Genomic DNA, 19,177 nt, shown 5'->3' on the forward strand with positions numbered 1-19,177 from the left:
ATACATGTTCATTTTCAGCGGAGTCCCGGGGAGAAAAGCTCCAACAGGTTTAAACATTGATATATTGTTACAAAAGACATAAAGACAAATTACATTGTATTAAGAGAGAGAAGATATTACATAAAGACAAATTACATTGTATTAAGAGAGAGAGAAGATATTACAATAGAAGTTTCAATTGGTTACATTTCATTACATTCAGGTTAATTCACACTTAGTTGAATAAGACAATAATTGCCTACTTGTATGTAGAATTGCTCGTGGGAATGTTAGTCAGGGTTTGTACAAGGACAGAGCCAATGTGATTTATAGTGGATTTTTAGTTCTTTTTTGAATAGAACTAGTGAGGGTAAAGATGTTAGATTATTGGGAAGAGAATTCCATACCTTGCCAATCATATTGGAGTACAGTGAATCTCCGCCTAGGTTATAAGACTTGCTAGTTTGTATTAAGAGTTTGTTAGATGAGCAAAGAGAACTTAGGTTGGAGTAAGGGGTTAGTATGTTCTTTAGTGCAGGGGTGTTCTCTGGATGTTTCAGGAGTTTAAAGGCTTCTATGAGTTGGTATTCCAGTAAAAGATTAGGGAGTTCTAGCCAGTCAAGTTTTTTCAGGCTAATGCAGTGGTGTGTTCTATAGGGTAGGGCAGTGATGAATCTAGCAATGTGGTTATAAGAAGTGGAGAGACAATTGAGGTCAGACTTGTTGAGGTTCGTAAGGATTGGGTAGGCGTATAGTAGGGTGGATAGGAGGTGCGAGCGGGCAGTAGCTAGCCTAGCGGCTGGAGTTAGGAAGGTTTTTAACCTATATAAAGACCCTAGTTTTTTGTTTACCATTTTAATAGTTTGGTTGATGTGGGTGTCAAATCGTAGTTTATTGTCGATGTTTACTCCTAATAGTTTAGCGTTGGTAGTAGGAGAGATAATGGTACCATTGTTGGATTGAATGGTAAAATGTGTGAAAGGTGTTGGGTTGGTTGGGTGGAAGAGAAGTAGTTGGGTTTTTTTTGGGTTTAAGATGAGTTGATGGTCAGTTAGCCAATTTTCAACTTTGGTAAAGCAGTGTTGGGTAGTTGCTAGAAGGTTATCAAGGATGGGATTAGAACAGAAGGGAGTTGAGTCATCTGCATATTGGATACAGGTGGCTTCGGGGATAACTGAATGGAGGTCGTTTATGAATATTGAGAACAGAAGAGGTCCTAATATGGACCCTTGAGGTATGCCTATACTGTTCGGTAGTAGGCAGGAGAGTTTGTTCTGCCACATAACTGCCTGTTGTCTGCCTATGAGGTAGGCCTGAAACCAGTTTAGGACTTGGGTGTCTAGATGTAAGGTTACTAAGGTTTTGAGAAGTAGCTGGTGGTTTACCATGTCGAAAGCTTTCGACATATCTAGAAAGAGAGCCGAGGAAATATTTTTGTTATTCCGGTTATGGTTAATTTTTTCGGTGAAAGAGAGGAGGGCAGTAGTCGTGCTATGGTGGGGTCTAAATCCATGCTGACAGTCAGCTAGTAGCTTGTTTTGGATGAGATAGGACATGAGTTGGTTATGCACACACTTTTCCATAATTTTGGCAAGTGGTGATAATATGGCTATTGGTCTATAGCTAGAGAGTTCGGTGGATGTTCCTCCTTTATGAAGAGGTATGACGTAAGATATTTTCCAGATTGCTGGGATAGTGGACTCAGTAATGGTTCTGTTAATTAAGATTAAAATGGGGTAGGCTATGACATCTGCAGCAATTTGCAGGTATTCTGCTGGTAGAAGATCAGCTGAGAGGGTAGTTGGCTTTAGTTTTTTCAATCGGGATCGGATGAAGGCGGTGGATATGGGTTGGAGGTTAAAGGATAGTGGAGAGTTGGGTGTCATATTGTTTGGAGTGGTAGAGGGAGCAGGTAGCTGGTTAGCTAGTAATTGAATGGTTTCGGTGAAGAAGGTATTAAAGTTGTTAGCTACTTCTTCTGGGTTCTTATCAGATAGAGTTTCTGGGGTAGGAGTGGTGGATTTTCCTGGTTGGAGAAGTTTGTTCAGTCCTGCCCAGAATTTTTGAGGGTTCTTTTGGTTTTTGTTTTGTAGGTGGTGAAAGTAATTTTTCTTATCTTGAGTGGTGGCCTTTTTAGTTTCATTTCTTATTTGCTGGAAGATGACCCGGTCTAGTGGTAACTTGGTAGTACGCCACTTGTTCCATGCTTTGTCCCTATTAATTATTTTGGTTTTGGTTTCTGTGGTTAACCAGGGTGCTATGTGAGTTTTGATTCTAGATACCCTTTCATTAAAGTGTGAGACTGCCTCATCTAGGGGAAGGGATTTCAATTTTGACCAGTTACAGTATTTAAGTTCCATGTTAAATTTTTTTGGATCAAATTTTTTTTTGTTTCTGATTGTTCTATAAACTGGCATACTAGCATTGGGTGTATTATCTTTCATAATGTAAGTAAGCATATGATCACTAAAATCATTGGGGAGAGTCCCCGGGGCATATTTTTGGGGGTGATCCTTGACGAGCACCCAGTCAAGTATGCTTTCTTTTTGTTTATTATTACCTAGTCTGGTGGTAGAGGTTATAATCTGAGAGAAACCATGGAGATTTAAAGAAGTAGGATTGGACTGTGCAGAGCATTGGTTCCAATCAATGTTAACATCTCCCAGGACTATTGTTTCTTGTGGATAGTTATTATCTATCCAGTTTAAGATGGCTTCTAAAGTTTCATATTGTTCCTGGGGTATATAGATGACTATTAGGTTTACGCTTTTTAGTTTATTTAGTTGTATTTTTAGAGCCAATATTTCAGCATTAGCAACCTGCGGTGGTTGTTTGGGGTTAGTTAGGATGTTTAGCGTATTTTTATAAAGGACAGCTATCCCACCTCCTCTTTTCTTTATGCGGTCAGCTCTGAGTATGTTGAACCCAGGTGACATTATCTGATTATCTTTGGTTGATGGTTTAAGCCATGTTTCAGTTAGACACATGATGTCAGGTAAATAGGTTGCAAGCATGGCATGTAGGTTGTGAACCTTGTTGTTCAGACTTCTTATGTTTAAGTGACAGATGAGTAGAGAGTTGATACTGAGAGATGATACTGATTGCCCCAGACTGGCCCCGCCAGTACTGGTATCCAATCCTAAGGAACTTGTCACAATGCCCAGCTTGGACCTTACCTCAAATACCTCATCTACTGTCCCAGCAAAACAATCAGATCCTGCACAGCCAACTCAGGACTTTAAACCTAGCAGCATGGTGGATAATGTAGTCATACAAAACACACCTCTCAGTAAAGCTGTGATGGATGTCATTTTGGAAGCCAGAAGGCCTACTACTAGAAAATCTTATGCTGGAAAATGGAAGAGATTCTGTGCTTGGAACCAGGCACAAAGAACCGATACAGCTGTGCCAAATATTCCTCAGATTTTGCAATACTAACTGAGATGCTGGACAAAGGCCTATCTTTTTCATCTATTAAAATTCATGCCTCTGCCATTTCAGCTCATTACAATACAGAGCCACCAATCTTTTCTCATCCCTTATTAAAGCAGTACCTCAGAGGAGCCAAAAATTTAAGGCCTCCAAGGAGATCAACAATGCCTGCATGAGACTTCAACTACGTCTTGGAAAAACTCACCCTGCCTCATTTTGAGCCAGCTGCTACTGCTGATATAAAGTTTTTATCTTGGAAAACAGCTCTGCTCCTAGCAATAACTTCTGCAAGATGAGTTTCAGAGCTACAGGCACTCATGGCTGTGGAACCCTTTATCATTTTTTATCCAGATAGGGTTTCTCTGAGGACAAACCCAACATTTATGCCTAAGGTGGTATCCAGTGTGGCTCTTAACCAAACTATTCATCTGCCAACTTTTTATCCAAAGCCACAGAACAAGGGGGAGAGAATTCTGCATTCTTTGGATGTACACAGACAGCTTAGATTCTACTTGGACAGAACCAAAGTTTTCAGAAAGACAGAGCAATTACTAGTGACATATGCTGCAGGATCACAAGGAAAGGCTATCTCAAAGCAGACTATTTCAAAGTGGATAGGTCACTGCATTAATTTCTGCGACTTACACCATGGCAAGCCAGTGCCTAAGGGCATTAGGCCACATTCAACCAGAGCTGCAGCCACTTCAGTAGCCTTTCTCAGGGGAGTAACAACCAAGGACATTTTAGAGGCTGCTACTTGGAGTTCAGTGCACACCTTTACAAAGCACTATCATCTCCCACTTTACTCTAAATCCGGGGCAGGCTTTGCCACTGCAGTTCTGCAGGGCCTCATAGCTGCTCCTAATACTGTTTAGCTCCAGCCTCCCAACCATAGCTTTGGGACTCTACCCAATTGTAATGACTACAACAGTGAAACACGAAGAACATAGTACAGTTGTGTACACTTACCATAAATGTAGATGTTCAAGTGTATTCACTGTTGCAGTCCAGGTTACTCACCCGCCATCCCCCTTTCTTCTGATGGAACCTATCTTTCCTTCTCTGATTTATACAACTTATGTGGTATATTTGCTTGTAGATGAAGGTAAAGTTTATATTGGTGCATGTATTTTTATATATATATATATATATATATATATATATAAATTTTGGCTACCCTTTTAGGGGGCACCTGACATCTGGGGCAAGAAAAACTAAAGAAAATGGCATTGGCTGCTTCTTTTATACCCCTGACGACCTGACATCAGGGAAGGGGTGACAGCAGCCGATGCAGGACCCAGGACTTTGGAATTCAGGCTGACTGAGGGCAACCTGCCAGCAAGATTACCCAAATATAATGACTGCAACAGTGAATACACTCGAACATCAACATTTATGGTAAGTGTACACAACTGTACTTTCCACGGAGGCATCCAGGAGGCTTTCTCTTAGCAAAGTTGATATGCTAGAAGAATATCTATTATCTGTGCCATCAAAGATCCTCCCTAATGGATTCTTGCTTTGTGTGAATGCCAAATATTACACCATTGTGGAAAGAGTCAGAAGATCACACTGGACTACAGCTCAGCAGGCTGAGTACAGGAGAAATAAATTTTCAAAAGTGATGCAACTTCCTTTGTTATGGGTAAGGCAGTAATGGTTGGCAAATATTTGGTAAATATGCATGTTGTGGATCATACTGCATTAGTACACTACAAATGTCAGTAATAGAGATATTTCTGATGCAAGAATCATAGACAGATGCTCTTCTTGTGGAGTAGACTTTCACTGCAGCAATTACCAATGAGCAGTTAATTAGCTGATGGCAAAAACAGATGATGCAGTTGGTAAATGATTAGAATAACTTGGCAGCTGCAAACCCTCCCCCTCCCTGGACCAAAAGAGATGTACTGATAGTCTGGCATATTAAACTCACATACATCCTTAGTCAGCACATGACATGTTGTTACACATGCAGGATCTAATAGTCTCCTTCTTGTCTAGTTATTGCCACCATTAAGAAAACCAACTGACAGACTATTTCCAGATTACCTAACCCTGTTTATGAGGAGATGTGGGCCCATCGTAAGGGAACTGTGTCCCTGTAAAACATCCGTAAGAATTCTCTGCACATAAGGGAAAGAAGCTTAAGGATGCTTCACATGGTGGTGATAATGACAAGGCGCAGCATTTTCTAATAAACATTCACCATACAACAGGATCAAATGATGGAAATATAATGTTGTCTACCATGGAGCTTAAGTCCAATGGGAGATGACTGGCTTCTTCATTGGAGGGCTGAGATGCAGTACTCCCCTTAGGTAACTAATAAGACATTCCAGGGCCACATTTCTGCTTTCTGTAAGAACATAATGTGTAGAAGTAGATGGCACATGCTTCATAATCATGGAATAACTGAGCCTCACATTACCAAATCCTTGAGATTACTTGGAGGCTAACTGAGTGGGGTTGCACCAGGTACCCTATGCCTGAACTGATAACTTCTTGCACTTGGAGGCATAGGCCTGCTAAGTCATAGACATCCTGGCAGCCTTACTTCTTCTGAGACCTCTTCCAGGAACAAGGGTATCGGAATCAGCTGACAGGCCATGAAGAGAAGACAAATTCCAGCAATTTATGGTAGGCATCCCTGGTTAGGAACAGAACTGCTGGAAATTACAGCTTAATTCCATAGTGTTCTTGGTCATAGTGTGAGGAAAATGAGGTTTGGTCTTTCTTTATTTATTTGTTTCTTTTTATTTGCTATAACGCATGGGATTTATGCAAATTTCAAAGTCAGTCAGAAATTTCTTTTGTTATGGGAAAGAGAATGGTTCCACCACTACTTGCTCTTGTCCTGCAAAACTGAACAGAAGAGGGAACAGATCACATTTTTCAGCGTGTCAAGCAGGTCACTCCACTGAGTGCTTCACTTCTAGGAAACCCTAATCAAACACTTCAGCATAAAGAAAATAAGGTTCAGTAAATCCTAAGTTTACAATCTGTATGGAGGCTACACACGGCAACCATTAAGACCATAAGATATAGCAAAGACTGAACCTAGAGGCTGTGATCATTTTTATCTGTGTAGGAAAACACAAGACTCCATTGGCACTAAGGACAGGAACAACCAGCACTGCAGAGTATGCAGCTGTGCACCAATAATGGCCATCTTTTGATCACTGAACAGAGATGAAATCTTCTAATCAGTGATGATGCCTAAGATCTGTATTCATAGTAGCATCCAAAGAGGGCTGTATGAGGGAAATATGTGGATGGGCCTACCTGTAGCCATTTTCCAGGTTACAGAAACATCAGTATCCTTTCCATGCCAGGCTTTAGCTACCATGGAAATAAACATGGTGGCACTTAGGAATGGAAGTGATGTCAACCCAGAGTGAAGTGCAGGAGTCTCCTGCATGTACCCCAGATATTGTATTCACTGTATCCAGTGATACCACCAAATCACTTCATGTGAGCAAGGGCATGATCATATGCAGGTTGGGCATATGAAAATGAATGTACAAGTTGTGCTGATGAGGTTACTCAGGTTGAGAGTGGATGCAAATCATCTGTCTGCATTGGAATAAGTAATAGCTCTGATCTCAAGCACCAATACAGGCTCTAAGACCACTTCCATCACTATACTCTGTACCTGTGACAAAAACTCCACTGAATAGAACTAGTCTTTCAATGCAGGCCTCTTTGTATCTGAAATTTTTAAGATTTGAAAGATTTTAGTATTTTTCCTCTGTTTATTTGCTAAGTTTTTCTGCATAGCCGCCTATTTTGAGCATTTTCTGGCTTGTTAAACTTGATTTCTGCATTAGTAACTGTATTTAGAGCACAACCTAGAGCTGTTTACTGAATTTCCTGTTTGCACTTATTTTTAAAATCGTTTTTTTCTCAAAACTTGCATTTCATCTGTCTTTGGCCTAGCACTCTTGTGTGGGGTCATTTACGGCACTGTTATAACTTGTTGATACTTGTGAACCTCTGCTATCTTTGAAAAAACAAAAACAAAAAAAATCTTGCTTTTTTCCCACTTTTCTGAGATTTAAAAAAGTTCAGTTACAGGCTTGCTGTTCTTGAACTGTTTGTAAGTTTCTTGGAGGCCATTTTTTCTTGGGCTAAAGGGAAGTCTCTCTGTTGATCAGTGGCAGTGAAAAACATTGAGCAGCCTGCCTGCCCCTGTGGGAGTGGTTACTGACTTGAAACTGTAGTTTTATTGGCCATTTTGGGTCAATTCCATACTCCTTCATATTCTTCTCTTAAAACCTGGTTGCCTCATGGTTTTGGCGTCTTTTCAGGCTTGTTGGCTGTTGGTGAAGCACCCACCAAGAGGAGAAAACACTGAGAGAAGAAAGGAGACACTTTTGAGATTTTAAGTATTTTTCCTCTGTTTATTTGCTAAGTTTTCTGCATAGCCGCCTATTTTGAGCATTTTCTGGCTTGTTAAACTTGATTTCTGCATTAGTAACTGTATTTAGAGCACAACCTAGAGCTGTTTACTGAATTTCCTGTTTGCACTTATTTTTAAAATCATTTTTTTCTCAAAACTTGCATTTTATCTGTCTTTGGCCTAGCACTCTTGTGTGGGGTCATTTACTGCACTGTTATAACTTGTTGATACTTGTGAACCTCTGCTATCTCTGAAAACAAAAAAAAAAATCTTGCTTTTTTCCCCACTTTTCTGAGATTTAAAAAAGTTCAGTTACAGGCTTGCTGTTCTTGAACTGTTTGTAAGTTTCTTGGAGGACATTTTTTGCTTGGGCTAAAGGGAAGTCTCTCTGTTGATCAGTGGCAGTGAAAAACATTGAGCAGCCTGCCTGCCCCTGTGGGAGTGGTTACTGACTTGAAACTGTAGTTTTATTGGCCATTTTGGGTCAATTCCAAACTCCTTCATTTTCCTCTCTTAAAACCCTCTTTTGCACGGTTTTGCACGTTTTTGTGCATAGCACAAGCGGGCAGCGCTGCCTAATTGGGTTTAAACTATTCCTGGCTCCACAAAGTCTGCTCTTCACGTTTTCCCTTAGAACTGCTCTATCTCTCAATTTAAACACCATATTCTCATTCTAAGGCCCTTCACTGGTACAATTAAGTAATCCTACAAGTTAGCACTATTAAACCATAAGCACTACTTACTCTTATACTCTCCACGATTACCCTGTCCTCTATTGGTCCATCTTAAATTCAGTTTCCCTATATTACTCTAGCATGTCCAAAGGTCAGTCAATGGTTTCTTCTCCAGTCCAGCTGGTGAATCTGGGAATTTTGAGGCAATGTTACAACTGTCTCATGTACATGGACAACCCTCTCCTCCTCCAAACAGGTTCAAATATATGTGAGAGATGCAACTATTTAGCCAAACTGGAGGCTGAGCTCTCTCATCTCAAAACTGGTGTAACCAGTCAGGAGGAGAAGGTAACCTCACACAACACAATTCCAGTATCACATAGTCCCACCACATCAGCGAACCAAACACATAAATACACAAAAACATACTCGGAGGCTCTAAATAAAAATCTACCTAAGCAACACAGACCTCCAAAGCAGACATCCAAGCAAATGCTACCTCAAAACAAAACACGCACAACACATAGCCCACAAAGTCAGTGTGCCAAGAAGCCACAGCCCTTAAGGCTGAATAACACACCTGATACTCTTGTAATAGGTGACTCTATTGTCAGACACACTGACGTCCCGCTCACCAGGCTGAATAAAGAGAAGGTCATGGTGAGCTGACTGTCGGGTGCTAGGATCCGCCACATAAAGCAAGCACTTAGGTCACTTCAAAGCAAATACAAATATGACTCAGTCATTGTACATGCTGGTGTGAATGACCTGAGACATACCTCCCTGGACTACATGAAAAGATACATAGAGGAGATCTCTGATCATGTAGCCCAGGCTGGTATGACCCTGACCTTGAGCAGCATCTTACCCTCACCTAGAATGATGCCACAGTACAAAGACAAAATGATCGATTTTAACAATTGGCTAAAATTTTAGTGTCATTCAAAGGGGATCCAGTGTCTGTCAGCCTGGGATGACATGCTCGACAAGCCACGTTGCTTCGCTAGGGATGGCTTGCACCTGTCACCACTGGGCTTTCGGATATTGGCAAAGGCTCTTGCCACCCCCATAGTGCCTTTTTAGGCAAGGCTCAAAAGTCAAACCCACCCCCATAGACAGCACAAGGAACAAGAAACTAAGGGTAATGCTGCTTAACGCCAGAAGTCTTAACCTCAAGATGCATGCACTCGAAGCTCTCCTCAGTATGGAGAACATCGATATCTGTACAGTGACAGAAACCTGGTTCAAGGCTCCAGAAAGCACCCCAGCACTACCAGGCTATACCTCATATCATGCTTTTCGCCCCAAAACCCGGACCGAACCACAAAAGGAGGGGAGTTTCCATATTTATCAAGGATATCCACATCTCCAGGTTAGTGGCATTGCACGAAGTATCGGAGACTATCCATGTGCAACTAACAGTGGGCAAGACTGCTTTTCAGTTTATAGCATCCTATAGACCACCCTCTCAAAGTCAGGAATCCCACTCGGCTTTCCTGAAAACATTGGAGAACATGAAGATCTCTCCGAACACCATTATATTGGGCGACTTCAACTACCCAAACATTGACTGGGAGCACTACTCAAGCCCCAGCACCTTAGCCCAAAGGTTCCTGGAAATTATAAACTCAAATGCTATGGAACAAATAGTCACCACTCCCACAAGAGGGGACAACATACTAGACCTGATCATTACCAACATGGGGACTCTATGCTCCACACCAGAAGTATATCCCTCATTGGTAAGATCAGACCATAAATGAATTTCACTGGATGTCCACATCCCGACCCCACCCCCAGCCCAGAAAACCACAGTAAAAAACTTCTCAAAATCGAACTTCTCACTTCTCAAAACCGAAGTGGAATCCTTCAAGGCCCCAGGGCCAGTGGAAACTACGCCCCAAACTGCAGAATCCTATATAAACGCATTCTATGGACATCTCCAAGAATGCATGGATCATGCTATCCCAAACAAAACCAAGACCTAATCATCCAAAGGCAGGCGTCCAGTCTGGTGGACCCCTGCCATAAATAAACTGTACAACAGAAGGAGGAAGCTGCTACATGATAGAGCAAAATCCCTAATAGGGAAGGCATCTCTGATCAGTACTAGCAAAAAATTACGATCCCTCATAAAATCCTCCAAGGCCAGCTTCGAGAGAAAAATTGCACAGGACACCAAAGACAATCATAAGGCTTTTTTCAGTTATGTTAGGAACCTGGGATGCAACTCCCAGACTTGTTCTGAGTTGATTCTAAATGACAAAAAATACACTGAACCCACAGACATCGCCAATATCCTGGCAGACAGGTTCAGTGCAAACTTCTCCACCCCCTCCTCCCCAAAAGAGCAAGTATCTATCCTTGCAGAGGGCTGCCTCCCAAACATCTCTGATGCTCAAGTGAAGGCTGCCCTCTCCAAAGCAAAAAACAGTGCTTCCATGGGACCAGATGGTGTCCCAGGTTGTGTCCTACATGAACTCCAAGAGGAACTAATCCCTCAAATAAAACAGCTATACAATCTCAGCCTCACTACAGGATATGTGCCCACAGAATAGCGTACAGCAACAGTGGTCCCACTCCACAAAGGTGGAGCCTCTACAGATCCTGGAAACTATTGCCCCATAAGCCTGACAAGCTTAGTCTGCAAGGCTATGGAGAGGATCATCATGGAGCTCATAAACAAAGACATTGGGGACCTACAGACACTAGATCCTACCCAGTTCGGCTTTGTCAAGGGCAGATCCTGCCTTTTGAACCTGGTTGACTTCTTTGAAACAGTCACCAAAGCCATAGATGAGGGGAAGGTAGTCCACACAGCCTATCTGGACCTTGCAAAGGCATTTGACACAATACCCCACTCGGGCATCATAGATAAGCTATGCAGCTTAAATATAAACCCCTATGTCACAAGATGGGTCGCAAACTGGCTCAAAGACAGAACCCACAGAGTGAGAGTTGCTGGAGCCATGTCAGACTTGAAACCGGTCACAAGTGGCATCCCACAGGGTTCTGTCCTGGGACCACTCTTGTTCGGTATATACTTTTCCGAGGTACAGGCAAACGTGGGAGGACTATGGCTCACCAAGTTCACAGAAGACTGCAAACTGGGCGCCATAATCGACTCTCCAGCTGACACAAACATCCTTCAAAAAGGTCTCACAGAGACAGATAACTGGTGCCAGCTCCATGGTTTAAAGCTAAATGCCAAAAAATGTATAGTCATACCCTTTGGCAAAAACAATGTGCCCACAAATTACCACATAGGCGGAAACCCATTAAGTACAGAGAAAGTTATTAGGGACCTGGGGACCCACGTTGATAGCAATCTCTCCTTTGAAAACCACATTGCCAAAGTATTTAGAAAGACCTTCTACATAGCCCACCTCATCACGAAGGGTTTCACATCTAGATCAAGAGAGGTAATCGTGCCCCTTTATTCATCCCTCATCAGGCCCATCATAGAATAAAGTGCCCCTTTTGGGATGTACCTTACCCGACACCTGCAGCAATTAGAAAGACCCCAAAAGTATCTCACCAAGAGGATCAAGGGTCTCAAACAGATGCCATATGCTGCTCGGTTAAAAAAACTCCAGCTCTAGTCAGTTGCATACCACCTACTTCGAGGCGATCTATGCCTGACATACAAAGCTATGTCAAATCCAGAATTAATGGACATGCTCCACCTCAGTAAATCTAAATCCCTTAGAGCCACATGCTCGAGGGACTTGAACCTCAGCACAGAAATAAATAGAACTTGCTGGAGGGACAGGTTCATAACACAGAGGCTCCCTTCACTCTGGAATAGAATTCCAGTTCATGTGAGGCAGAGCACCTCACTGAATCTCTTCAAGAAGAATCTCGATAGGTGGATGCGGGATCATAGGTTTGTCCCAGGGATTACTCCCGTGTCACTATTAGACAGAGGCACAGTAAACTAAACCTTTAAAAGGGCACAGTATACTCAAATCAAGGGGTGGCGTAAGCCATACAGAATCGGGCTAGGCTTATAATTGCCCCAGGGCAGATAGCCTAGTATGAACCTATGAACCTATGAACCTATACATTAACATCCTCAGGAAATAAAAAAAAAAAATGCCAGGAAGACACAACCACATGACAATTCCAAAAACGTAGAACACTTTAATACATAAAGCTTCTGAGCAGCATAGCTCTTTCACAGTGTGAACATGCATACTTACAAATCAAGAACTCTTTCATTTATTATTTTTTATTTGAATAAAATGTTTTTAATATGTTTGGGTTGCATATTAGTTAAATATTCTAAGATAGTCTATGGTTTGTTTATATTAATTACTTGGGATAATTGATGTGTTTTTGCTATTTGAGAGTCTGTGATTTGCAAAAGGGTGTTTATTTTCTGTATTACTAACAGGTGGCTCAAAAATGCTCTTTATATAATTAGTCATTACCAAGGATGCAAGGGCAAAGGTATACCTCAGAAAATCTATTGGCAAACTAAAAAAATTAAAGGATGTGGAAAAGATGTTACAGAAAGCTCAAAACTGTTTGACTAATAGGCTGCATGGGTTGTGGTTTCATTAGATTGATAAGACATTTTTTTTACTTTGTGTATGCCCGGTATTACATCTAGAATGAATATTTACCTAAATCTATATTCTGAGGATACTGCTAAGAAGCTGTGGGATAGCGGGAGACGTTAAGTATGCAGATAGATCTGCATAAGCTGTCTGGGTAGGTGTATAGACGGCCACTTTGATTTAATGTTGGGAGGTTATGATTTGGACTCAGGAATACTAACCCAGATATAATGTGCAAATTGGATCTGGATGTCACTGTTGCTATGGAAATGAAAAGTGTTCTGAGTGTTGCTGTTAATAAAGGTATTATACCGGAATGTGGTGGTGGTGAGGTGGGGAATTATTCACAGGATAAAACTTGAAGTTTGCCACTCAGTCTGAGTCTCTGTGGTCATTTCTGACAATGGGTTTTAAGTGCTGATCAAGATGATGAGGTTATAAATAAAAGAAGCAATTGCGAGTCTATTTTGCAGGGTAGATTAGGAAACTTGGCAAACAAGAAAGATGGTGAGTAGAGTCATTTGATGTGATTTGAGCACCTTTGGCATATGCCTCCTTAGCCTATGTGGAGGAGACCTCTAAGCAGACCCAGAAAATTTTGGAGGAATTATATTAATCACCTTAGCTGGTCACATATGGGATCCTACAATGAGTTGGTGACATTTCTAGGGAAAGGGGAGTGTGTTCTACCATACCATGTTCTTACCACTTTTGTTTTTCTTTCGCCTTTTCCCGGTTAGGGGTCGCCACAGTGGAACTCCGGTCCGCTAATGATTGGCAGTAGATTTTTTATGGGTGCCAAGGTGCCAGCTCAATGCCCAACCTTCAATGAAGGCACACCCATTCTATGCATGTCTTTCGAATGCCACTCGACCAAGGGGAGGACATGCAGACTCCACACAGAAGGCGCGCCAACCGAGAATCGAATGGGAGAACCTCTTGCTGTGAGGCATCAGCACTACCACTGCACCACCATGGCTTCATCTTCTTACCACTGTAATCCTCTCAAATAAATGTGGTTTAGAAAATGGATGGATGGTAATATCTGCAATTAATAAAGAAACAAAGGAGTAATGATGGAAAAAAGTGAGTCACAAAGGAAGAAGTGCAAAGTGCAGGGATGAAGACTGATGCCTCCATTTGTACAGAGCATTTACAGGCCTACACTCTAAGAAAGGTAGAAAGTTCTGGAGGTCTGAAAACATAAGAGAACAGGAAATGGGGAGAGCATATTAAGAGAGCTACTGAGACAACAAGGTTTGTAGGATCCTGTGGCATAACGAAAGACTGAGGAAATGTAATTAATATACTGGTAAGAACAAAAGAGATGAGGTATATTATTGGGGCCCATCACATATTAAATGTTCAAGCTAAGGAGTATAGTTAACAAGAGAGGGAACATGATTGAAGACCCACAAAATTGTTAAGTATTGGGAACTGCAATGCCAGTGTCATAAGATTCTATTTAATAGCCTCCTCTTAGAACTAAAAAGCAAGCAGTGGCAGGTTAGAAGTCAATGGTAAATTTTAAAGCAGCAGTGGACCAGTCAAGGACATGGAATATTATCTGCATAATGACTGGTTATGTCTCTCAAAAGGCCTTGATAGGCAAATGCTGTTCTTCCATGGCTACTTCACATCTTTTATATATGTTCATAAATGGGGCTGTACCTACCCTTTTTACTTTATTTTTGTGGACATTGTCTTAAAAGTAGTATAATAAAATTGAACAGAACGTAAACTTGGCATATTGTACTAACTACAAAGCAACTTAAAGATCACTTAATTTTACATCATTTAAAATGGCTTTCCAGTTTCTTCTTTATACTTTTAAGAGGTTAGCAAATGTTTTATGATTGCATATGATAAATAAGCCACTTCCCCATCAGGAGAAAGCGTTGCTCCACAAATGTCACTTTTCACACCTCTTCTGTATCGTGTGCTATGGACAGTACATCTGTTCAGCAGGTTTGGTAAATATATCCAGTAACTCTAGTATACCCACAACAGGCATTCTTGTAAAAGCACAGATTCAGGTAACTTTCTGCCTCTTAATAGTCGTCTTTTCTTATCGGAAGAAATGTATCCAAATTGATTTAAATGTATGTTTATTTGTGTATGTGTGTTTGTTGGGGGGGCACATAGTCTTTCAGAAGATGAATTGTTACATGGGTAGTGTCTACAATGAGTAAGAATATTGCTGTAATTTTGTAATAAAGCACTGGTATCAGTGTGGACTTTGGTACATAAATAACTGTCTTCTTTAACCTAATTCCAGATGTCTCACTGTGCTCATTATATGATAAATGTGGTGAGCTGTATGGCATTATGTTAAACATATCATGATTTCACAGCTAAGTAGTGAAGTGATTTATCTATTATGACTATTGCTGACCATATTTTCAAGGCCATGACTAAAGGCCACCATGCAGGGGCAAGCTTTTTTACTTCATTGAAGGATTTTATTGTTTCATTGTAAGAGATTCTGATTTAGTATATCATTGTCCTTCCACAGAGATAAAAAAGAACTTCAGTTTGTTAATTGCCAAGTTATCTGACTGGCCGATCATAAAAGATAATTCTGAGATGGTGGCCTTATCTGATGCAGTTTATTAGAGATGTGCTGCAAGGTTTACTGTTTTTTTTTTCATTGCCTTTTTGAAGGCTCCCCACTTGTTATATGTCTCATTAAGCCTTTTAGTTCCTACTTCTTTTATACTACTTTGCCCTCTTCTCTTTATATTCTTCTCATTAGCCCCCAAATTAGCCCTTTCTCCTATTACTTTCTAATACTCATTGAGTCAGTAGGTTTCTACCACCACACCATAAAAACAAATTTGTCTACACGGGAACCTGTACCAAAGTGAACACTGTAACTCCCCTCCCTAAAAGCAGCACATGAATCCACCATCTATATTTATGGTACCGATCCAACCACACGAATATTTGTAGCTCCTCTAAAGATAAGCTGAATAACCTCCTCTTGTCTAGAATGAGTGGCTCAAACATGATCCATATGAAACACATGGATGTCTTTTCCTTTCCACAGTTAATATTTGCAGGTTCCTCAGAAAAATTTAACTATTCAGAACTGGTTAGGTACAACCAATCTTGACATAGTCATAGTCACAAAAGCCTGGCTGAATCCTCACTCAATTTTATCATTCATTGCCCAAAAGTACAATTTTTTATCGGCTATATGCCAGGCAACACAATAGGTGGCATTACTCAAATTATGTGTAGACTCATAAAATTATCCCCACTTTAACTTAGCATGCTTCTACTTGGTGCTTTGTGAGAGCACAATGGGTAGTCACTTAGAAGCTTACTTATTATTTAACTTATGATTGCTTACTGAGGGGAAGGCAACAATCAAATCTGACCAATTTCAGTCTGAGGCTGTCACAGTGACAAAAAAAAAAATCAGATTCTAAAAGCACAATGAGATAAACATATAGTACAACAAAGTGGAGTTTAATATGCAATACAATGTTGTATAGAGTAAAATAAAAATACTAAGTTGACAGTACAGACAAAGAATATTTACACATTTAAAAACAAAAACCACACTGCATGGTTATAACAATAAGAAAAAACACACAACAAGCAGCAGCGATTAAACCAAATAGCTTTTAGAATTACCAACAACCATCTTTTCGCCTTCAAGGATTCAACATTATGTTCATACTTCCAAATTATACCAGGTGAACCCCACCAATAATTAAATCCCATTACATTCTTAAAGTGCACAGTGCCCATCACAAACTTCCATTTATACAGTTCTAATTAAATGTTATTTACATTTTTCACATATAAATAACTAAATACTTAAAATTTTACTTATCATTAAATATAACCTTCGCATGTCATTGAAAATTAATTTACTAAAGTTGCTTATTTAAATGTCTGTTGACAGAATCATTATATTACTTACATTACTATAATAATAAATATTAAATTCAATTTATGTTAAGCTAACCTCCAAGTTAAGACCCTTTGAATGAAGTGTACCAAAACTCAAAATCATTCAATCAAGGAATATTTGCACCACAGGTAAACATTGTTCAGTTTAAATGACGGGTAGTTCAATTGACACAAGACATAAAGTATGCATACTAAAGCATACATTAGAGAAAAATATTTACAGGTTGATGACCAGTGTGATGACCCCCTACTGGACCAATAATCAAGGAGCCTCAATCCTCACCACTGACAACAGTGGGGGATGTACAGTGGGAGGATGACAAGGGACACATACAGTATTTCCAGATGCAGTTCTCTGCATCAAGTGCAGTTTCCCTTAAGAGCACACATAGATCACAATCAGTCCTTGGCTAGTTTCTCTGTCTCTCTCTAGATCCCCAGTAAGACTCCACACTGGCACAGCTATAGAATTGAGATCTCAGCTGAGTGGCCAAGCCAAGACTCCCAGCACCCTCTCTGTCCAACCAGTGCGTTGTCTCTCTACCCAAGCAGCTGATGCACACACTCTTTAAGGTTTGATTCACACACACACATACACACACATACACACACACACACACACACACACACACACACACACACACACACACACACACACACACACACACACACACACACACACACACACACACACACACACACACACACACACACACACACACACCTGGGAAAGGCTGGCACAGGTTTAATAGCCATGCCCCCTTTTGCCCAGACTATAAGGTAGTTATCACTGCACCAGTCAACTCCTTATCAGCTACTTTAAGGCCCTTAACAAAGGGTATTCAGTCTTACTGTATAACCTTACTATGAATACAAATGGTAGTTTGACCAATAGCAAGTCTATTTGGTGTGGCCTACAAAGTGTCACCAAATAAATATGAAACTACTCTCAGAACTTAAATATCTCTACACAGGTCTATATTATGCCCACAAAAAATGTATTCATCAAATACATCTTCTGAAAACAACCAACGAAAATCACTTCAGTGAACCTCTGAAGTGTTCCCACGGTTCGCAAACACTTGCCCATGAACCTAAACTTGCCCTATTCCCTACTGTAGTGCAATCTCAAGTTGGTATATATAGTTAGGGTGGTGTGGTGGGTGTGGGGGGAAAGCCCCCCACTTGGATGAATTTGATCTAGATCATTCTGGATGGTTGTTGGGCAAGTGTTTGCGAACCATGGGAAAATGTCTACACTTTGCTAAAGTGATTTTCGTCTGTTGTTGTTTGTGGAAGACGTATTCGATGACTACATCTTTCACGTACGTAATATAGACTCCTCTATACAGATCATCCATAATGAAAGGTTTAAATAGTTTAATAATAAATAATAAAAGAACAAGACAATGCTGAATATATGTATTCACAGTGACATCAGAGTTCAAAATCACAGGAAATATTTAAAACAACATTGCAGCACAGTCTCAAATAAATAAAGAAAAATATCTAAACTAAACTTCACTATATTCCTGACTGAATCTAAGAGACTTACTTTACTCTAGAAACTTACTTACAGAGCAAGGTAGATATGGTGAATGGATCTTCTAGTTGTTAGGTCCAAGACAGAATATAGAATGCTGTGCTTCTCTCAGATTATTCTTAAATTAATATCTCAGATATTACTGCTGGGATAGCTTGCAGAGTGACATCATTTCTTGTCATCTGACTCTATCCCAGGTGAAACCTCCACTGCTGGAAGCTAGCAGTATTTAGCATCTATATGTGAAAATCTTTGGCAGATGCTGGACGTCATAAAACAATCACATCCCTTCACATTTAAAGACTAGTAATTATTTCACCTTAGAGACAATACAGAAAGCTCCTTAGTTTTAGACATTATCTCTTCTTGCAGCATTGAAACTGAAGGATATAATCTTTTATTGCATATCCATAAAGTAATTTAATTTAACCTATTTTCTGAAATGTACTATACTGAGATTAACCTCCTGTATCGCAGTTTCCACTGGTAAAATATATACATTTAAGCAATTACAATAGTGCCTGTACATTTCTGTTCTTTTCCAGTTGGATATACTGTGGTTGCATTTCAAACAACACTTTGCAAATACTTTCAAGCAGTTTGATATACACAAGACATACAATTCTAATACATCTGTAACACAATCATCTTATATAAATCA

This window comes from Protopterus annectens, chromosome 14.part0 (genome assembly GCF_019279795.1).
Source record: "Protopterus annectens isolate FY-2018-M chromosome 14.part0, PAN1.0, whole genome shotgun sequence".
Classification (NCBI taxonomy): domain Eukaryota; kingdom Metazoa; phylum Chordata; order Ceratodontiformes; family Protopteridae; genus Protopterus; species Protopterus annectens.